Raw genomic sequence first — 23,812 nt, 5'->3', positions numbered from 1 at the left:
AGACTCATGTTAAAAGGAACCACCAGCTTTCATATGTTCTCATGTTCTGAGCAAGAAACTTAAACGTTAGCTTTCTTACATGGCACATATTGCACTTTTACTTTCTCTCCAACACTTTGTTTTTGCATTATTTAAACCAAATTGATTTTATTGATGTATTATATTAAGTTAAAATAAGTGTTCATTCAGTATTGTTGTAATTGTCATTTTTACAAACCTGTTTTATTTTTGTTTTCAATCCGCCGATTAATCAGTATCTGCTTTTTTGGTCCTCCAATAATCGGTATCGGTATCGGCGTTGAAAAATCATAATCGGTCGACCTCTAAACTGCAGATCCCCTTATTGTATGGTACATTTTCAAATGTGCCTTCAGTGGCCATGCAATTCTCTACTCATCTTTAAAACAAACAATTTCAGTCAAAAGAGATTAGACTAACAAAGGAAATACAGGAACTAACTTCACAGGTGGATGGCAATAAAAACTGTACGACAGAGGCACAGAATAACGAGGAAAAACTAAAAGAACTGGAGAAACGTATTCAAGAAATATTTAGTGTAATATTTTACAAATAAAGAGAACTGGATGGAAAATGAAGCAAATTCTTTTGACTCTTCAACATAAAAATGCTACGAAGAATAATTTACAGAAACTCGTAAAAAATGGAGTCATCCATGATTCACCGATTTGATACATTATCTTGAAAGAAGCAAAAGATTTTAAGCATACAACGCCTTCAAAGTATTCACACCCCTTTACTTTTTCCACATTTTCTTGTGTTACAGCCTGAATTTAAAATGGATTAAATAGAGGTTTTGTGTCATAAATAGAGATTTTGTGTCACTGATCTACACACAATACCCCATCATGTCAGTGTAATTTTGTTGGTAGAACATTTTTTAAATTAAAAGCTGAAATGTCTTGAGTTAATAAGTAATCAACCTCTTTGTTATGGCAAGCCTACAGTTCAGGAGAAAAAATGTGCTTAACAAATTGCATAATATGTTGCATGGACTCATTCCATGTTCAATAATAGTGGTTAACATGATTTTTCAATGACTACCCCGTCCCTCAATCGAGTAGTGAATTTCAGCCACAGATTCAACCACAAAGGCCAGGGAGATTTTTCAATGCATCGCAAAGAAGGGCACCAATTTGGTAGATGTGTAAAAAATAAAAAAGCAGATGCTGAATATCCATTTTTTGCATGGTGAAGTTATTAATTAGGCTTTGGATGGTGTATTAATACACCCAGTCACTACAAAGATACAGGCATCCTTCTTAACTCAGTTGCCGGAGAGGAACCATTACAGAGTTTAATGGTTGTGATATGAGAAAACTGAGGATGGATCAACAAAATTGTAGTCACTCCACAATACTAATCTAAATGACAGTGTGAAAAGAATGAAGCCTGTAGAGAATAAAAATATTCCACAAGTATTCCTGTTTGCAACAAGGCACTTAAATAATACTGCAGAAAATATGGCAAAGAAAATAACTTTTTGTCCTGACTACAAAACATTTTCTTTGGTGCAAACACAACACATCACCGAGTACAACTTTTCATATGACAGAGCATGAAGAATTGTAGAAAGAATAATGGGCAAATATTGTACAATCCAGGTGCAAAGCTCTTAGAGTTATCCCAAAAGACTCACAGGGGTGTGAATACTTGATATTAAATTTGATATTTCTGTATTTAATTTTCAATTATTTTCAATCATTACGGTAAAAAAAATCACAACAAAATGTGGAATAAGTCAAGGGGTATGAATACTTTCTGAAGGCACAGTATGTTCTCTTTTTAGTTACCTCCATCTTTACCTAATGATAGTAACTGTAAGGACATTTTTCCTAATAATAGTGTAAAATTCACAAATGTACAAAAATATTTGTGTGAAGGCCAAATTACAGAGGAGGAACTTCATGACGATATTACATATTTTCAGTTCGGAAAAACTTCAGGGCTTGATGGCATACCAGTAGAGTTATACAAAAACTTGTTTTATGTACTAAAAGATCCACTATTAGCATGTTTTCACTACTCCTATTAAAATGGTTGACATTCAGATACTCAGCAAGAAGGTCTGATTTCACTATTACTGAAACAGGACCCAGGTGGTATGTATAAAGATCGAGTCCACTTAAAAAACTGGAGGCCCAATACAACTTCAATGTTGTGATGCAAAAACCCTGGAAAAATGCATAGCAGGTAGAATTAAACAAGGTTTTACCGGATATTATTCATCCTGATCAGACAGGTTTTTTTTACACAAACAATACATTGGAGATAATATAAGTAAATTACTTAAAACAATAGAACACTATGAAACATCGAAGAAACCAGGCCTGGTTTTCATAGCAGATTTTGAAAAGGACTTTGATAAATTCTAGTCATACTTTATATATAAATGCCTGGACTATTTTAATTGTCAGTCTCTTATACAATGGCTTAAAGATATGTATAGCAACCCCAGATGTAAAATAGTAAATAATGGTTACTTCTCAGAAAATATTGATTTGTCAAGAGGAGTTTAACAAAGTTGTCCACTGTTTCCATATATGTTTGTTATGGCCATCGAAATGTTAGTTATTAAAATCAAGGGGTTAGAAATCCAGGGTTTAAAAACAAAAATATCAGTGCATGCCGATGGCTCTAAATCCTCAATCTGGATCCCCGCACAGTCTCATTGGCGATATAGATCAATTCTCTAGCATCTCTGGACTAAAACCTAATTATATGAGTAAGAAATATTTCACTTTATTTGGAAAAGTAAGCCAGGCAAAATTAAAATGTTCTTATTTATATAATGAATACGAGTTTGGGGGGCTAAAATGATGAAATATTAAAGCATTAAACATCTCACTAAAAGTTGCAGTCATACAAAAGTTATACTACATCCAATCTGCAGCAGATTAGTAAGAATAGCTCACCTGCTGTTCAAAGATGACCTTATTGCCTTTACCCAAATTACAACCTTTCATTTTTGGTTAATTGAAAATGAAACAAGCAATACGAAGCTGGTTACAATTTACATTTCATCCTCCTGAAAAGCCAGACCAAATATTATGGTTAAACTCAAAATATACTGATTGTTGAAAAAACATTCTTTATGGATTTAAAAATAATAATTATTGTATTATCTTTACTATGAATAAGAATAGGGAAGTTATGTCACACATGCAGCTTTCAAAAATATATGAGAATGTTTGCTCTATCCAAAGTTATAACCAACTGGTTGCAGCATTACCACAGAAATGGAGGAGGCAAGGGAAAAGGGGAGAAAGTCAGGAACATTTATTAGAACATTTATTCTGATATTGTGCCCATGTGGCTTGTTTCTGGTCACAGTTTCAGGAATGGCTGAATATTCACAAAATTCACAACATAGTATTACAATATGTGGATACTATGAGATTAGAAAGGTTCAGAATTCATGTAAGACATCACAGCAAAGTTGAAAAATATATGGCACATGGAAAACAAGAGCGGGTGGTTTGCGGAGATAGGTGGGATGGGCTGAGAGTAGCTGAGGGATAAGATTAAAAACTCTTGATCTGTAGTGGCTGGGGCCGAGAGCTCCAGGAATCATGTGTGCCGCATGTGTCTGAATGTGGTGTGTATACTGAACTGTATTTTTGTCATGTAATCATGTAATACTGTGTGGAAAAGTGCCATATATGTGAAATGTATGTAGCAAAATATCTGTATAAACAAGAGTGTAAAACAAGGTTGCCTTTGTCCTCCGAAGGGGTGGGAGGTGGTTCGGGGATGGGTTTGAAATTTAAAAAACAAATAAATAAATACGGAATCAATACTGTTACATGTGTATGGGCTAAGAGATGTCCTTTTCACAAGCAAGGTGCCATCCCATGCAAAATTGGATTGGATGAAGCAAACATAAAATATGCCAACTCTGTATCATGTCTGCAATAGGAATTGAGATGACCTTGAAAGACCACAAACATATTCAGACTTTACTTTTCACAATTGCCTCATGACGAGCTGGGACGGCTCTCATAGCTTTTTCAATATAGGACAAAATCGTCATAACAGGAACCTAGTTTCCTTTATCTTGAAAATTAAACTACAGTACATCCGAAGAGCACTCAAAAAAGAGAGTTGCACTGAAATCCTTTAAGACCTAAAAACACATTTATGCACTATTGTAGTTTTCGTGAAAAACCCATTCTGGAGCAGATACAGAGAGACAAGAAAACGTTTCCTTTGCTTGAGGCCATGGTACTGTATCAGTATGACTGGGCTTCTATATCAGCATCATATATGTAGGGATGTAGCAGCTGCAGCGGACAAAGACAGAATGTCTTCAACAGCACTGTGCTGTCTGCCTCAGAGGCAGCACGCTCCCCCACATCGAAAATAAATAAATAAATAAAAGAGACGGCAGATCCCTACTACATGGAGAATGGGTGTTCTGTAAATGGATGATAACAGTTCTATACTTTAATAATCTTTGTATCATGCTGAGAGTGTTTAGCATGCTGAGACACCAAAGGCGAATGGGGGAGTCTGCCTGCCTGCCATTCTCATCATTAAACGTGCCGAGGTCTCCCTTCTCTGCTGGAGACCTTTTTTACCCTGTAGCTAGAGCCGAAACCACCGGTGATCATATCCTGCCTGTTTTCTTAACCAACTCTTGACTCTGATTTGATCTGAGACGGGCCTTAAAAGCGTCAACTGTCATATTGAAAGTTGTCAGAGGAATCATCATCCTAGGCTACGTTCAATTTCAGAAGAAGCATGATAGGAGGTCAATGTACTGTGAATGGTAAGAACAGATTGTGAAATGTCAACAGGCACAGCATTGTCTTTGCTAAATACGAGGCAAATGCAGACAGATGCACTCGGAGAGATAGAGAAGCCACAGAGGTGTTGGCCCAAAGGCTTTCAACATATGTGCACTTGCTGTATCCAACCAAAGCACCGGCAGACAGCTTTATAATCAAATCGACGTAAGAGTGACAAACGTGAATTGCGGAGCCCATTTGTTCTTTTGATTAAAAAGCAACAAAAGCTAACTATTCGGGAGGAAGGGAGCTATTAAAAAGGAAGAGTTTGAAATTTGAATGACGGGCCCCGAGAACAAGTGGCAGATGTGAAAGAATGCTAAGTCCTTTGGACAAAGATCTGTTGTCCCTCTCAAGCTGCTGAAGGGGGCCACAAGAGAATAGAGGAAGAGCTGGCTATTATATGAAACGAGGTCTGGAAGAATGGGGAGGAGACAGGATAAAGCGACAGAGGGGGATGGGTCTAGGTTACAATAAAAGATTGACAGCCTGCAGGTGTTTCTTGACCTCTGCATTAGCCCCCGGGCTTCAAGAAAGAGTAGGGATGTTAATTGTCACGGAACATCCCAACAATGTAAAAAAGGGGGCCAGTGATTCACCAAAATGTAAATCGCATCCAACAATTTGGTGTGCTGGTTCAGCACATGTTGAATGAAAATATAGCTGCTCCCATTTGGTTTAAAAAAATAATAATCATACATTCACACTATAGTCCTTTCCACATTTGTCCAAACTCTCCTTATCCTCATGTCTTACCTAGTAAAAAATTATAATCTTTGAAGGCATAAAATACCTAGGGACCTGTGGCTCAGTCATGGAGTAACCTAGCCTGGCTCGTTGAGGAAATATATTCCTTAAAGAGATTGCATTTCTTCTCTGACACTGCTGCAGATGTACAATTTGCAAGCGTAAATCAGAAAATTCTCCCTCCGGTGGGGAAGAGATTGAGCCAGTGATCAGATGACTTGTGGAGTCCCACTGAGTTCGAAATGGCGGGGAGTGGAATCAAGCCGCTGACCCCTCGGTGGCGGAATGATTGAGAGCAGCATGGAGCAGAGTCAGAACAAGGAGCATGACTGACACCACAACCAAACATAGTGTGACTGCTGTTGCCCCTGAACACAGCCCCATGACCCTGACAGAGATCATCATGGCGAAATACTAGGTCAAACACACACTGCTCACCAGAACAGCTTTGCTACAGCTATTCTGGGAAGGGTGAGAAGGGAAGGGGGCACACAAAGCAAAACCAAAAAAATCATACTTTTCTGAAGTCGCAGTGGTAAATTGGGTCACTCCACTATTTTAGGAAAAATGAAATGTCGCAGCAGATGGCGTACAATCTCTTATATAAATGTTGTGTATGTACATTCTCACTAGTCCAGTAAAAAATTATTAGCTAACAATTCATTCCGCCCTTTTCCCTTGTCCAAAACATATTGCAGTAGTCAGAGCTGTCTTTTTAGGACAAAAATAAAATACTGGTCCTCCATTTTGCTTCTAAAACAATGACAATTCGCACTGTCATGCAATCGTGGACACCAATCTACAACTCAGAGATCTGAGTCAGGTAAGTCTTTTTCCATGCTCAGTTAACTAGCTCTACTTAATCATCTCAGAGTATATGAACACAGTTATTTCAGAATATAACTAAATATTGGGATTTTTCTCTGAATGTAGCAAAGAGTAACCATTCAGTTTTGCTACACCTCCACCATAGAGAATAATACAGTAGTCTAGACTACACAGTGAATACATCTCTAAGGTTGGAACTGTACCGCCCATTGCTCTTTGTGTTCTCTCCATAAATCATTTTTACTGTCCATTCAATTAATCGATTAGCGCATTCCCCATTGGCCAGGACATATGGCTACTAAATAAAACAATCATGACCTAAGATAGGTCATTAATAAAACATTGGGGGAGAAAAAGGAAAAAGGCCACTAACCAAAATATGTCTTGGATGAGCAAGACATATAACTATGTACGAATTCACTTAGTTAATACAAGTCAACAATAAACCAGGAATAAACATATTGGTGGGAAATCTACACCATCTCTATTACATACAATATCATATGTCTACATTCTGATCCCAAACAGTGGTTCAAATATCTTCTCTGGTTCAGCATGGAAATATGTCTATTTTTTGTATTTAGGAATGTGAAAATATTATTGGGCTGTACCATCACATGGTTTGTGTTGTTATGCCCTTTCTCCCACTAGTATGGAATCCATAACCCCATAATCATTTTAGCAATGCAACAGAAAACCCTATCAGTTCTGAGAGAAGCCTATACCTGTCTCTCCATGTAGATTATAGCTAGATGATTTCAGATGGTAACAAGTTCTAATACAGGTTCCATACATTATTAGTGGTCATTTTGATGTTTTAGTGGAAGTGAAGTGGATTATAGCAAATCAAATTTGAAAATGTAATTTCCATTTACTGATAGCACAAAACTATTCCTTTCGAGACAAAGGAGATAAGAATTGTTCTGCCATAGCTGTTAGATGGTGCCATTGTCAATGCTTCTCAGCTCAGGAATTAATAGGCTGACATTAATACAGGAAGATAAATAAGGAGGTCAGAAATGTGAGACCCACCATCATATAGGTGTCTCATGGCGATAGTACCTGCCAATCAACTCCAATAAGTCCTTGATTCTATACATTTATCCTTGAAAAAGACAGATAGTGCATGGAATACTCTCAGTATAACATTGGATGCAGGGAGACAGACAACCCAATGTGGATATATTTAGTAGGATTTCTGTTCAGAGAGCATTTCATGAGCACAACAGAGGCGTTTGTCCTATGATCCATTGTGCCATGATGCTGTGCCTAAATTAGTCATAACAAATCAGGGATCACAAAATGAAGCTCGGCAGTTGGCCCAGCCAAGTTCTCCTTAGCTCATCTTCTCAATTTCAGCGGAATGCATCAGTGTTGCGCTCATTAAAAAATGATACAATGCGGTATTGGTGAAGACAAAGTCAGACAGGCACTTGGCACAAAATACTGGGTGTCGGGTCAATGTTGTCCACTTCATCTGTGCTGACGTATTCCCGAATCAAACTTCCACATCTAATAACAACCCGGTCAGAGAGAGAACTTCCAAGGCTATGGCAAATCGCCAAGGCTGTCTGTGCTTTAATTTGCCACGCGGATACAACACATTAGTTGTATCTAGTACACAGAGAGAACACATAATACCTAGTGTTGATACTGAAAAAGTATACCGTTTAGGTTCACAACAATTGTTTTTTCCTCCATGCAAGTGGAAGTGTGGTTACCTTTACCATGAATTGTACCAGTGAGCAGCTTTAATCTCTCTGTACAACAGGATGAAAATAAGCAGATGAATGGGTAAAAAGCCTGCTCTTTCCCTCTATTAAGGACCAGGCCCATCAATAATTCACCATGATCGTGAGGCATTATTCAACAGGAAGGTTAATTTTTAAGATGGTGGGTGGCAACACTAAACATGAAAAACTTAACACAGACGATGACTCGTAAAAGCAACATCTAGAATGGATGTGGAGCAAGTAGGTAAGTAGCCAATTTATCTCCATTTAGACAAATCTTTGCTATCACTGGAAGACAAAAAAGAAAAAGGGTATGGTAGGAGGCACTATAGAGTGATATGATTGTATATATAAAGTGCACAGAAGTGTGGTGTACAGTATAGGCAAAACAATAGTTTAGGAAGGTGTGCTAATTCTTTAAGATGACACATTATACTCCAGTTTTCCTGTCCTGGCACACTATCTAATTGAGGCTTTGATCCTTCCTATGGCTCCGAGGAAGGACAAACGAAAGCAAAATGAGGGATGCTATAATCTCAGCCCTTACAAAAATAGACAGCAGAGCAAGGACCTTTCCCTTAGAGCAGCAACACAAACACATTGAGCCAGCACTGGAGCAGACACGTCAAACTTCACCCTCTACATTTTCTCGCTGCTGTAGCATCTATTTTCAATCTCAAAAGACGACATGAATGCCTTCGTGAGACAAGGGAAGTGTTGTATGTCATTGCATGCTAAACAAGGTAGAATAACACTGGTTGGCTCTCATCAGGAAACCAGGAGGCAAAAAGAAGTTGGTGTAGTATTTCTTGAGAGCATTCAGTTGTCAGCCCTAAATATTGACTAACAGGTAATGCAACTTGTTAAACCTTGTTTCGTATATTTACCTTTTTTTAAGATACTGTTGCTTGCAAATGAATGGTTTGCCTCTCCAATGCACCGTACAACATGAAGTACAGTATATTATATTAAGTATAACTATTATAACAGATTTTAGGCACTGTAATATCATAAATACTCATTCATTCAATGCAGTCATTTTAAACTGGTTTGGTTGTGGAGCTATATGAATGATTTTACATCATATTTAAGGCCATGTTCGATCAGTATCAATGCTTGCTGCCCTCTGCCTTGGCTTGTGACAGAGAGCAGCTTTTGGACTGAGCTTTCATCTGAGCAGTTACATGTTCATTAACATGTGTTCACCCAGTGTTATACGAGCGATTGTGATGCAAACGTCCTTGGATTGGCTCATTGAGCACACCCGTCTGCATAGCTGTAACAGAGTGGAGCCCAGTTGTGTGTGTCTAGGCCTACTGTAGACTGACTGGGTTGCAACAACTCATCGTCTTTAAACAAAGAGGAAGTCATAAAATGTTGAAATAGTTTCAGCTGTGTTATCTTCAAGGTGTAAACATTGTGGGCTTTTCCATAAAATTATAGTGAGAATTGATTGTTTTTTCCACATGCATAAAACTTAAACAGAATACATTGTCAGTGCTCTATGAAACTGAAAACAATTTACTATAATTGCTGTATTACATGTTGCTCTATAACCAAAGGGCTGAACAATAAACAAACATGACACATATTGCAACCTACGGTATTAAACAGCCACATTCCATTTCATTGATATATATTTCTTCAATATAACAGATATATATTGAGTGTTAGCATCTTATTTCCAATCCCTTTTGTTAAAGCTACAACGTCAGACGTGCAAAAATATGTCCTTTCAAAAGGACGTGCCTCCCTTCAATGGACAATAATCTTTCCAAGAATCAGAGTCTTGGCGTGATAAAAAATGATTCTAATGTAAATGGCTTACTGGCAACGTTATCGCCCTCTACCACCCACAGCAGGACAACCGATACAGCAATCACTGCTTCTGCACCTTGTGTATGTTTAAGATGTGTTTGCTCTTTTGTGATAACAAAGGAGGGAAAACAAACGACTCAGAGTAACTGGACCAAAGTCGGCAAATCCAAAGACACAGAGGATGATACAGCAAACTGTAAGCGAATTGGAGATAAAATATTCACTGGGAAAATTATCTTTCCTGTCATAAACCCTCTCCTTTTGAATACCAAAGGAATTCAAATTCCCAAACAAATCCTGAAAGGTTGACCCATTCTGTGTTATACAAACTGATAAAATTTCAGTCTATGTCATACCTTTGAACTGCTATGCCGAGCCAACATGAGGTATAGATTGCCATCGTTGATATCTCTACACAGGTAATCCACTGAAGTGTAATTACCACAGCTCTAAATTATACAAAATTATAATAGGGAGTTAAAAACTCTATGAATATGGAGGACGTGTGATAACAGAGCACCATGCTGTGAAAGAGTGTAATATCTCGATAATGGCCCTTGTTTAGTGGTGGAAATCTCCTCACAAGACAACAGGCTCCCTGTGAGATATCTACTTATATGTTTCTTGACACGGGCGAGGCATTCACAGAACAACAAAATGTACTAAGCCACGGCGACAGAAGATAATCTAATTACAGGACTAATGTGGCTTTGACAAAGGCAATTGCTTAAATAGGACCCAACCCAAGATTCCCCACAAACACAAGACTTGAATTGTCGTTGTTGACATGTTCCACAATGCTTTCTCTTTGTCTACTTGGTTCCTAATGGTATGACTTGAACATGGTGTGATGGTTTAATAAAATTGAGAACTCATGACACCAGATTGCAAACATTGAGAAATTCCACACTGATTCAATGTCCAATCATAACTTCAGTTAACCATCCTTAGTGCAGACCAGTGACCCCTATAGGTATTAGTTGTGAACCTAACGTGAATTAAAACCTCTTCTATCTGGCAAAAAACAGAGATGGAATGGTATGGAAGTAAAAAATGAAAATCGACAAACAGCATGTCCCCATATGTATTTACACTTAGGCTAAGCACATCAAGAACACAATTTAACTTCAGTAACGTTAGAAAAAAAATACAATGTTGATATCTGTAATTGTCGTACACTACCGTTCAAACGTTTGGGGTCACTTAGAAATGTTCTTGTTTAAAAAAAAAACAAATGTCCATTAAAATAACATCAGATTGATCAGAAATACAGTGTAGACATTGTTAGTAATGTTGTAAATGACTACTGTAGCTGGAAACAGCATATTTTTTATGGAATATCTACATAGGTGTACAGAGGCCCATTATCAGCAACCATCACTCTTGTGTTCCAATGGCACATTCTGTTAGCTAATCCATTTATCATTTTAAAAGGCTAATCTATCATTACAAAACCCTTCACAGAACTGCGCAAACTGGCACTAACCAGAATAGAAACAGGAGTGGGAGGCTCCTGGAGGAGGCTCACAAGTCCTCAACTGGCAGCTTCATTAAATAGTACCCGCAAAACACCAGTCTCAACATCAACAGTGAAGAGGCGACTCTGGGATTCTGGCCTTCCAGGCAGAGTTGCAAAGAAAAATACAAATCTCAGACTGGCCAATAAAAATAAAATATTAAGATGGACAAAAGAACACAGATACTGTACAGAGGCACTCTGCCTAGAAGGCCAGCATCCCGGAGTCCCCTCTTCACTGTTGACGTTGAGACTGGTGTTTTGCGGGTACTATTTAATGAAGCTGCCAGTTGAGGACTTGTGAGGCATCTGTTTCTCAAGCTAGACACTCTAATGGACTTATCCTCTTGCTCAGTTGTGCACCAGGGCCTCCCACTCCTGTTTCTATTCTGGTTAGGGCCAGTTTGCGCTGTTCTGTGAAGGGAGTAGTACACAGCTTGTGCGAGATCTTTAGTTTCTTGGCAATTTCTCATATGGAATAGCCTTCATTTCTCAGAACAAGAATAGACTGATGATTTTCAGAAGGAAGGTTTTGTTTCTAGCCATTTGAGCCTGTAATTAAACCCACAAATGCTGATGCTCCAGATACTCAACTAGTCTAAAGAAGGCCAGTTTTATTCCTTCTTTAATCAGAACAACAGTTTACAGCTGTGCTAACATAATGGAACACAGGAGTTGTCACAGATCCCTCCGGAACTTTCATTACACACACCTGTCCCCGATTCCCACTGATTATTACTTGTATCAATGTGCCCTTTGGTTTCCATTGGGCTGTCGATTATTGTTACAATGTCGGTAGATGCGTGTGAGTACCTGTGTTGTGTGTTTTGGCTTTCGTGCCATTGTGGATTCCGCAAATGATTACGGGTCTTGCCCTGTGTGTTAATCAGTGTGCACGCGTGTTATTTATTCAAGGTACTCCTCGCTCTTTTGTTTTAGGTTTCTACCCTGTATTTTGTTACGTGTTTGTTTGGTCTTCGTCCCCGTGCCTTTACTCGGCATGCCGTAATTTGGGCTCACTAAAAAAAACTATTACGCATTCCTGCGCCTGTCTCCCGAATAATTCATGCGAACGTGACAGGAGTGATGGTTACTGATAATGGGCCTCTGTACGCCTATGTAGATATTCCATAATAAATCTGCCGTTTCCTGCTACAATAGTCATTTACAACATTAACAATGTCTACACTGTATTTCTGAACAATTTGATGTTTTTTAAGGGATAAAGAAATTTGATTTTCTTTCAAAAACAAGGATATTTCTAAGTGACCCCAAACTTTTGAATGGTAGTGTATGTAACATCAAATAGCATTTTGTTTCAGGCTACTGGTGCATGCTCCAGTTGTGAATAATGTGAATATCAACACCTTATTGGAACATTTCTCTGAGAAATCTGAAAGTCCACTAATGTCAAGGAAATAAATAGGCTACACTACATTATTTTATCCCTGGCCTACAATGTAAATCGGAAAAACAACAATGTAAAAAATACAAAGTGTGACAAATGTCCCCTTTTTGGCTAATGCACTTAGGTATGTAGGATTTGTGTAGCATGTCTTAGATCCAAAATGTTTACAACTTTTGCTAATGGTCAGATTCATCAAGTTCTCGAGGCTACGTTTCCACAACTCTGTTCATTTAGTAAAGGCTACAGGGTTAACAACAGGACGATCTCTCAGGCAATGCAAAAAAAGGTGCCTGTGCCAATCCTAGATGTTATCAGGCACAACAAAGCCAACTTTTTAGAGACTTTGAACAGGCTCCCTTTTGGAGCTGTGGCTCCTTGGCTGCCCTAGGGCCTGCTGGACCTATTTCTGATGGTAATGGGGGCTGGATGCATCCTGTCAGCTCGCTCCAGACTTGCTAGTTATCAGCTCGAGGTGATGAATGATGGAAATGCCACGAGCGGCAACCAGTGCAGCTCTGCAAGGACAAAAATACACCCCTGCTTCCCCTCTTTTTGTCTCTCTTTTTTTAAATAGTATTTTATTCCATCAACTACCCAATTGCATGGCTTATACCAGTTGCTGCAGGGGATTGAGAAAAGGGATGTTCATGTTGCATGTTCCTGACAATAGCCTATATATTTTAATTCAGCGCTCACTCAAAGTGTAACAAATCCTTTGCGCACAATAAGCATTCATATATACAACTAAACCTAATTTAGTGTAAAAGTTTCATATTTATGGTAATCTCCAATTTCCTAACTGAAAGAAGTGCAAAAAAAGAAGAAAAAAGAGCACATTGTTTATTCCATGTCTTAAAGGATGTTAATGGTAATACCAACTCAGGCATGAGACATGTGGCTCAGTTCAGATGATAATGCCAGGTGTGTGGTGGTAGGGGTTATATTTCTCATACCATATTTAATTACAACCAACCTAGTAGGAGGTGAATCACTATTCAGCAAACAAGTCCCCTGAATGGTAAAATAAGTCATAGTTTGTGTGATTTTGTGACAGAAATACCACCTACTAATGTTCCACACTTTATTTGGAGGGAGGCATAGATTCTGAGTGTAGTTTCATCACGTCATTTTTTAAATACACTTTTGGAACATACAAGAAGCTCTGTACATTTTGATATTCCAACTGATACCATTTTTTTTTATAAAACTAACTAACGAAAATCTAACTGTCAGACAGATAAACCCAAATATAGCCCATTCTGGGCAAGTGTCAGTACGATGCCAGGCCTGGTGCAGCTGTACAAGCAAAGCTGTACAGGAAAGTCACCACGGCCACAATCGCTCAATCTTCCCCGTGTTAATCCGATACAATCTGCATTCAATGCAGCCCTGCTCCTTGGGTCTCTGTGTTTCTTTTCACACCCCGAACTAGGGATTTAGACCTGGCAGGATAGTGGGCATATTGTAGAGCCAGTCCACTTTCTTACTGCTTAATCACACTGGGGTATCGCAATGTTGTAACATTTGTCGCTAATGTGGCACTTTATTTCAGTTGTTTAATACGAACCATAACCTCACTACTGTCCATTGTTGTGTTACAACATTAGATTCATTGTATTATGCTACAACAGAGAAATGACTGTCGTTATAGTCTCTAACTGCGTTTTTTTGAGTAAAAATGATTTAAATATGGCTAGCTAGCTAATGTGAGGCCACAACAAATTACAATGGATTTAAAAATGGTTACATTTTCTTGTTTAAAGTGCCTTCAGAAAGTATTCATACCCATTGACTTATTCCACATTTTGTTGTGTAACAGCCTGAATTCAAAATGGATTTAAAAAATGTATCTCCCATCTACACACAATACCCCATAATGACAATGTGAAAACATGTATTTTGACATTTGTGTTGTGACATTATGTGTTGAAAATGAAACACAGAAATATCTCATTTGCACAAGTATTCACACCCCTTGAGTCAATTCATGTTACAATCAACTTTGGCAGCGATTACAGCTGTGAGTCATTTCAAACCTGGATTGTACAATATTTGCACATTATTCTTAAACTTCTTCAAGCTCTGTCAAGTTGGTTGTTGTTCATTGCTAGACAGCCATAGATTTTCAAGACAATTTAAGTAAAAACTGCAACTAGGCCACCCAGAAACATTCAATGTCATCTTGGTAAGCAACTCCAGTGTATATTTGGCATTGTGTGTTTTAGGTTATTTCCTGCTGAAAGGTGAATGTGTCTTTTGGAAAGCATACTGAACAATGGTTGCCTCTAGGATTTTACCTTTGCTTAGCCCTTTTTATAATTTAAAAAAACTCCCTGGTCCTTGTTGCAGCCACCACCATGATTGAAAATTTGAATAGTGGTACTCTTACTCTTGCCCTAAACATAATGCTTTGTATTCAGTACATAAAGTGTATTTCTTTGCCATGTTTTTTTGCAGTTTTACTTTAGAGCCTTATTGCAAACAGGATGCATGTTTTTGAATATTTTTATTCTGTACTGGCTTCCTTCTTTTCACTGTCATTTAGGTTAGTATTGTGGAGTAACTACAATGTTAATGATCCATCCTCACTTCTCTCCTATCACAGCCATTCAACTCTTTAATTGTTTTAATGTCACCATTGGCCTCATGGAGAAATCCCTGGGCGGATACCTTCCTCTCCGCCAACTGAGTTAAGAAAGACACCCGTATCATGGTAGTGACTGGGTGTATTGATAACCCATCCAAAGTGTAATTATTAACTTCACCATGCTGAAAGGGATATTCAATGTCTGTTTTTCATTTTTACCCATTGCGAGGCATTGGAAAACCTCCCTGGTCTTTGCGGTTGAATCGGTGTTTGAAATTCACTGCTCGACAGAGCGACCTTACAGATAATTGTATGTGTAGGGTACAGAGATGATGTAGTCATTCAAAAATGATGTGAAACAATTATTGCACACAGAGTGAGTCCATATGCATCTTATTAAGTACAGTTTTGCTCATTAATGTATTAAGACTTGCCATAAGAAAGGGGATGAATACTTTTGACTTGACATTTCACGTTTCCATTTTTTATTAATTTCTAAACATTTCTAAAAACATAAATCCACTTTGACATTATGGGGTATTGTGTGTAAGCCAGTTACACAACATCTCAATTTAATCCACTTTAAATTCAGGCTGAAACACAACAAAATGTGGAAAAAGTCTAGGGGTGTGAATTCTTTCTGAATGCACTGTAGAAATCACATCATTGCTAAATCATCCAGGCTTCATCTCTCAGGCTAGATGCCCTCAGCACCCAAGCAGGGTGTTTGCTGTAAGGACGGACTAGCAACATGTTGTTAGGGTGTGCCACAAACAGTATTAGTGTAAAACATCAACACCAAATTTATTGAGGTACAGGACAGAACAAATAGTTCAGTCCAATGGAAGTCAGTTTTTACTTCACAGTCTCATTACCAGACTAAAGCTATGTTCTTACATTCAGGCTCAAATGGAACTAAATCTCACCTCCCCAAGGGCCGATATTTCACATAAAGGTCCAGTGCAGTCAAAAACGTGATTCGCCTGTGTTTTGTATATATTTCAACATTATGAGTTTGGAATAATACTGTGAAATTGAGAAAATTATAATAATGCCCTTTTTGGTCTAAGAGCTGTTTGAAAAGGCATGCAGAAATTTCAGCCAGTTTTTATGGGATGGAGTTTTGGCCTGCCTGGTGACATCACCAGGTGGTAAATTAGTTAATAGACCAATAAGAAATAGAATTCCAAACCTCTCTGCCAACAACAGCTAGTTTTCCATTTTCCCTTCTCCACTCAGACCACTCCCAGACAGTCTAAAATTCTTGCTTGAGAAAATGTTCATTTGCTAAGAAGCTATTTTTGTTTGTTTTAAATTGAAATTGTAAAACATAATCACAGTAAGTTACTTAATCGTTACCCAGAAAATATTTAATTATTGAGATTTTTTTTTTAAACGGCTTCAGTTGGGCGATTATGCATCTCTGTTGGGAGTGGCATTTGTCCTCTGTTTTTCAGCATTTCCCCTGGAAATTCCTCTTGAGTTGACCCACCGTCTATATAGCTTCTGTTTTGTCAGGGACAGAAGAGTGATACCGCTATATGGTCAACAGAGAGACAGAGTGCCTCTGCAGGTCTAGCTGTGACAGTTGCCGCCTTGTTACAAGCTCCCTCACTGTAGTCAAGATGAGCTTCGTAGATGTAGCCACTCAGTGCAGTGGGTTATAGGCTAACCTCAACAATGCATCTTTGTCAAGAGCAGCTTTTCCAAGGACCGTCTCTGTTTGAGGGCACAGTACTGAGTGTGCTGTATGATCCAGGGCACAGGAAACCCCTTCTGATCACATAAGGTGCAATTCCGAAATATGGTTGTGCATCAGCAGTTTTTCTCTTGTTATGTCAGTCACTGGCAGTCACTCAATTAGCCCATGTCAGTAAAAAAAAAAGAGATTTGTAAATTAGTCTAGCCAGCTATCTAAACTTCTACTAATGACTCTCTCGTCACTCTCACTCAGAAATCATATGAAAACCTGCAAACATTTCTCTACATCCTATAGTAAAATATGTAGAATTTCAGGAAATTATCTGTAAAACTGCTAATTTTGCCTCCAACCCATGGCAAAATTATTAGAATTGCAGCAAACTTGCTTTACAACTGCAACATTTTCTTTACACCCATGGCAATTGCAGGAAATTAACTCTAAAACGTACATTTTTTCTCTCCGCTGTCAAGGGGGGACCGCTAAACTCTTTTGTTCGCTAGATGGGTGAGGGCCCCCAACAACATTTAACTTATGTGTGGGTATGGATGTGGGTAGACAGACCCGCGAGCCACTGCGGCCCCTCATGATGAGTTCAGATTTTGTGGCCGCCTTTTACCCCATCAAAGTTGCCCATCCCTGATCTAGCTAGGGTAATGACGGCTCTGAGCATGAAATGTAACACTGTCGCTATCCTCTGTTTGTCATACCGCATTTCTCAGTAATTAAATACAATCTTGTATCTAAAAGGTAGCTGTTTACAAGGTCCAGCAAGGCACATTAGCAGGGCAGTCATAGGGTGTATTTTGTTAGGATATATGGGTGTTAACAGATGCCATTGGAATATGGGCTTCTCCTGATACTGCAATGCCCTGCCTGTCGTATTCTTGTGGATCATCATTCTCCTGAGTGCACTCCAGCCTATTCGTATCACTATTCGAAACATTTCAATCATCAGAAAAATACATTTCATCATCAGTTTTATCAAATTTCCCTGGCCCAACCATTATTGGAATCCTGGTGCCATTAGTGGCTGCTGCAGCTGAGAGAGCCGTAGTAGGTTAAAAGGTGCACAGACACGCACTGTTTTTTTATTTCTTAACACAGCACGGCAAGCCCGAAACCCAACTGTGTGGTCAGGCTCGGGCTGAGAATAAGAACTTTAGTGCACTTACCACCAAAAGTGAGGTGTGTGTGTGTGTGTGTGTGTGTGTGTGTGTGTGTGTGTGTGTGTGTGTGTGTGTGTGTGTGTGTGTGTGTGTGTACGCACATATATTTACAGACATATTTTATTTTTTGTCTATATTCAGTCTTCATTATTATTTAATTAAAAACAAATACAAAATAACTTTTTCTATTTAGTTGTACTTCTTTTAAGTGTATAATATACTTAATAATAACAGTAATTCATATTATTATTTTCATAATTTGTTGATAATGACATAGTTAATTAAGTTACATGTTTGTCAGAACATTTTTGAACTATTTCTGTCAAAGCTGACAAAAGTCTGTCAATATACGGCACAAGAGAAAATATAACTGTCTCATTGGTTACACTTATGCCTGCCGCTTATGACACACTACATGTTGTATTCAAGAAAAAGAGATGCCTTAATGTATGAAATATGGTTCTGTAAAATATATATAGTTGGCCACAACCAGTAACAAAAACATATTTGTTTAGCTTTAGCGCTGTTGTATGCCACGAGCCATGAATTTTACAGCTATGCTTTGAAGTTCTTTGTGTTTCCGTTTTATTTCCAGAATCCTATTCAGAGGAGCACCAAAAGGGGCAAACTAATGAAAAAGAGATGCTAGATAAGCTAAGGATGGCTACCACTTGACCAGTGGAAAAACAATATAGAAGCCATAGAAAAAGATCCTCACTATTTCTTTCACGGGTCTAAATTGACCCTTATTTATTGTCACCATTGTACATGCTATGTCATGTCCCTGGAAGGAAATGAATAAGGCAAGCAGAAAGTTTTACCTGCCATTTCAGAAGGTAAATAATTATCCACTGCTACAGAAGCCTTTGGCAAGTGGAAACAAATGTTTCATAAAATAGCAGGGAGGGGAACACCCTGGCTCATAGTGTTTTACCGATTGCCAATATTAAAATAAAATCAGTCATAAAATGGGGTGGTATTTTGGCCCAAAGACCTGCGCATTACATACAATTTGCCTTAGCCCTTTTTACAGCCTTGTTTTTTCCATTTAATGGGAAGTGATTATCCGCACAGTAAGGCTCCATAAAGGGGAAACACCAACAGAAATGGTTGTGTCCGAAAACGCCTCTTTGTACAAGACAGATAACATATTAACCATAATTAAGTGTCCGTTGAAGGGCTCATTGTGTGTCATTTTACTTGCGAAGGAAGTCACTTTAACTCTGTGAATGCATGTACTCTTGACCTGTGTCAATCTGGTGTTCCTTACATTGTGAATAAAAGCAAAAGCACAGCTCCGGGCCATTCTGGACAGCATTCGTAAAAAGCACAACGGCACTTTCACACCACTTTATTTGGAGGAGCCTAGTCAAACAAAGCCCCAATGTGACTACGGTCACATTCTGAATGTGGGTTCAGTTCAGTAAGAATAAAAAAATTTAGCCAGTGTGCACAAAGGGGTCACAGTATAAATACAACTCCAAAATCAATAGTGCATTGCCTCAATACAGTCATAACAGATTAGGCTATCTAGTATGGTTGTGTAGCTTCAAAACTGTAGGAGACGCAAAATCATCTACATGATCCCATTGAAGTGGAGGAGATGCTCTAGCATGCCACTCAATCATACCTGAGCAGACATCTCTTGGCATTTAGTGTTATCTATTCAAAAATATTCAATATAAACATTAATAGTGGTTCTTGATTTTTCTAGCCTACACAATATGATATTATACAGTATGTGCTACTTCTCCTCAAATACACGGTCTCTATGAGGTTAAAATTAACACTTTACTATTTTTGCTTGATCACAATAATGTAGGCTACAGCTGCAATCAAGAATAGAGAGCTAATGATAATACGTACCAGTTTGGTCCCCTAAATCCATAGAGAACTACACTGAGTCTATTGATCTGTGAGTGGAAATGAACAGAGAGGCAGAGGAGCAATCCGGGCTCTGGTACATCAACAGCTGCAGTTCTTTGAAACAGGACGCACTCCCTCTGACACAAGACTGGGTCGAAAAAGCGACTGTTGGTTTGAATTAAACAATACCGCGCTTATAAAGGCATATTGGCTCAGGAAAGTGTGATTGCATAGAGCTAAAAGACATAAAATAGACCAACACATGAGAACCCACTGAGAAGCCTATAAATGTCCTAAGCTATACATGGGTGTATGATTCACAACAGCTTGAAATGTATCTAATGGTACTCTTTTCAACAAGCTTCTGACAGTTAACCAGATACTCTCTCTGTTCATAAAATGTACATGCCTATACCTATTCTGCAGATGTATTACATTCATAATCCTCAACTAATACACAATAGTAGACAAAAAATGTAGAATATCAAAACAACCAGTATTGCAGTTGAGTGGAAATAAAACTAGAAAGACATTATTACATGTTCCCGTGAAAATATCATTCAACTGGCAAACAAAAAAGCAGGGAGATTGTGTTTTCACATAGAAACACAATAAAAGGGGTAGAGACGGGCTACAAGTTCACCTCCCATTTTACTAACTCACACTCCCCCTACCCTTTCTGCATCAGCTAACTCTATTGGTTACAAGGCTGGAGTTCTCTCCATTGAGCAAGAGTTGTGACCTCTGTCATTTGCTAATCTATTCCTTCAAACATTTTGTGCAGAAACATGTGAAATGGCATCCCCTTTATGAAAGGGGCTGGGGAAGAAGAGAAACAATGTGCCTCAACAAATCTAAGAGTGCAGATTCTGTTCGCACACACTCTGTTCAAACAACTTCACAGTTGAGTTATAATATTAGTTGCATCATTTGACCTACCCTGTTTGCAGCCAAAAATAAAGTTACATTTTACCCTATGGGACTGATGAGATATATGGACTAGAGCCTATTTGCAAAGGACTAAAGTATTATTCCATTTATATATTATTCCATTTATAAACTAAGACAATAAAATACAGTTAGCCATTCTAGATGATCAGCTATAGCCTATAGCTTCATCTGAGGTAGGTTTATTCATATTTGTAAAAATGAATATATATTGAGACGTTGAATTACTGACATATTTTTATCTTGTGAGTAAGCCTACTTATTATGCTAATGCCTAACCTTTTTTCTGTCTTTGTCATATCTAACGCTGGCTGATCGCACGCAGAAACGAGTGCATATAATTGATCAAACCCAGTCAGGAACTTTCATTAGCCTTTCACATCAGGCGTAACGTCTAACAAAATATGACAGAATCGAGAATCGTGCTGGTAGTTTAGTGGCGGAAAAGGGAATGCTGGACTGGAGTAAAATGTATGCTGTACAATGAATGATCGATATTTGGTTTTTCTCCTCTGTTCCACTGCTTCACACACAGCCGTTAGGACGCTGAGTTGGCCGGGGTAATATATGAGCTCCGCTCCGCATATTAGCTTTTTCTCCGGTCGTTAACACATGCAGGTTGACAAGATGGTTTTGGTATTGGTAAAAAATGCATATGCAGTAAAATTATCTAATTTACTGCCACTGTGCGCAACTGTGTGTTTCAAATGAGACACAGATAGATGATATCTCGTCGTTTCCTTGGAATTGATATTTTTTACAAATTATTTTACATTTTCAACATCAAGTTTCTGCCTGTCGTATTAGGCTACATATTGTTCTTCAGTTCAATGCATTGCAGTTTAATTAACTCGTTTTACACATAATATTGTCTGTCTACTATGATGCAAAGACAGGCTATTCTAGAGTTTTCCCTTCTCAAAATATAGCAGTCAAGGCCCTGGCTAGACTGAAAGAGCCTCATTGCTCTCCAGAATCACAGCCACATTGATCTTAGATCACTGCTAACATACAGCCCTATTCAAGCAAGGAACCCATTGATAGGCTACATGAAAAAAACCCAGCAAGGAGCACAACTCTATCTACAACTTTAAAGGCATAAATTCAATTCCAATTAAATGGTGCTCTACGTGTTCTGGTTCAAATAAACGTGTCCCCCCTCATTTTAATAGTTTCCATTCACTCAAACTGAGAGGGAGGCAGCTGACCAAATCAATCCACATCTGGTTGTTTTTATTAACCATTTTTTCAATTAACCATGGTATCCCTTGGATAATTTTAATTTGCCTACTTCAAACAGTTCTGTTCTTTAAAAGTTGACCTGATTCATGGCAAACCTGCTCTTTGGTTTTTCATAACTCAAGATTTCAAGCAGCCTACAGATGGTTTGTTTGTGGTCTGGGAAAGTAAAATATACAACTGTAGTGTGTGATTAATGACTTGATATCCTCACATATGTGAGTTGGAAAGTATATCTCTGAACTTGACAAACAATTCCCCTAATAAAGTGATATAAGAAAGTTACAGACAGAGACTTTTCAAGAGATTAAACCACTCTTGGACATGGTTGGTAAAGTGATAGTAGGCCTAAGTAATAGGGAAATTCAGTTCTCTTAAAGGCAATCCTTACCTTTCTGAGAAAACAGTCACGATAAATGCGATGAAGTCAGAGGCAGAAAAAAATCTGTTGGACAATAGCTGTGTGTAGAAAGCAGGCAGTATTGTAACAGGAACTCCTCTGCAGATCAGAACACAGCAGTGTTGAGAGAATCTCTGCAGTTCTGATGCATGCTCCACTTATCTGGGACAGATAGGGCTTTATCAGGCAGCTGGTTCCTCCTTCAGCCCATACATTCCCCCAGACCGGACATACTCTTCCATGGCAAGGTGCTGCTCAGTCTTAACTCATCAACAGTTCTGCGTGAGCATTTAATCTCTGCTCCCCTGTTCGCCTGGAGTCAAAGCAACAATCCACAGAGTAGAAACCCGAAGAGACAGAGGGAAGAAGAGCGAACAGGCAGTGAAACCTGTTCTCTGCAGAAAAAAAAGGAGACTGCAGTTGATGTCAATCCACGCCGAGTTCCCCTGGATGAGAGAATGAGGTTCAATGGTACTGCAAAGTTAAAGCGGCTCGCGTTTGGGAAAAGATACCGCTCACAGCATTGAGAGACTTGCTTGATTCACCGAAGCAGGCTTCCAGTAAACAGAGCCAGTGCCCAGTGCAGTGAGTCGCAGCAGGGCAGGCTGCCTTCTGCAAGAGTCGTCTGTGAATGGACTGCTGTCAAAACCTGACACGGAGTTCCGATCCACACGGACTCGGAGTCGACACACACACACATCCAATAGGAACGAATCATATAAACATATTATCATGTCCAGCAAGAAGACTAATGCTCGGCCGTTTAGCCCTGACTGTCGCAAAGAAGATTACAGTGAACAGAGTACAAATGTGAAGTAGATTATCTATAAATATATGCCACTATTTTACTTCTCCATTTTATTTTTGTGTAGGACAGGCTCAATCCCCTCACAATAGGCAGTCCAGCCTATTCAACCAATGACTGAGGACTTATTTTTACTTGAACACTACCTAGCATCAAAAAGGAAGGAGCAGAAAAGTGCAGAGAGACTTTTTTCTCCAACTGGCCTCAATAAAAGACAGAACGACCATTGCAACGGTCCAAA

General features: G+C 38.7%; 1 protein-coding gene across 13 annotated transcripts in view; it reads right to left on the bottom strand.

Annotated features, from left to right (window-relative positions):
• adgrl2a (adhesion G protein-coupled receptor L2a) overlaps nt 1–23,404 on the bottom strand; it is a 197,389-nt gene extending 173,985 nt beyond the window's left edge. For 2 of the 13 annotated variants that reach the window (XM_024377670.2, XM_024377671.2), the window contains exon 1: nt 22,758–23,404. The gene's annotated coding sequence lies outside the window, so the exon portion shown is untranslated. The remainder of the gene's footprint in view (nt 1–22,757) is intronic. The other 11 variants (XM_024377661.2, XM_024377663.2, XM_024377664.2 and 8 more) reach the window with 7 other exon arrangements.
• Between the last annotated feature and the right edge of the window lie 408 nt (nt 23,405–23,812).

Source organism: Oncorhynchus tshawytscha, linkage group LG18 (assembly GCF_018296145.1).
Source record: "Oncorhynchus tshawytscha isolate Ot180627B linkage group LG18, Otsh_v2.0, whole genome shotgun sequence".
In the NCBI taxonomy this organism is placed as follows: Eukaryota; Metazoa; Chordata; class Actinopteri; order Salmoniformes; family Salmonidae; genus Oncorhynchus; species Oncorhynchus tshawytscha.
Note: the sequence above shows the minus strand (reverse complement) of the source record. Positions and strands in the feature narration are given on the sequence as shown.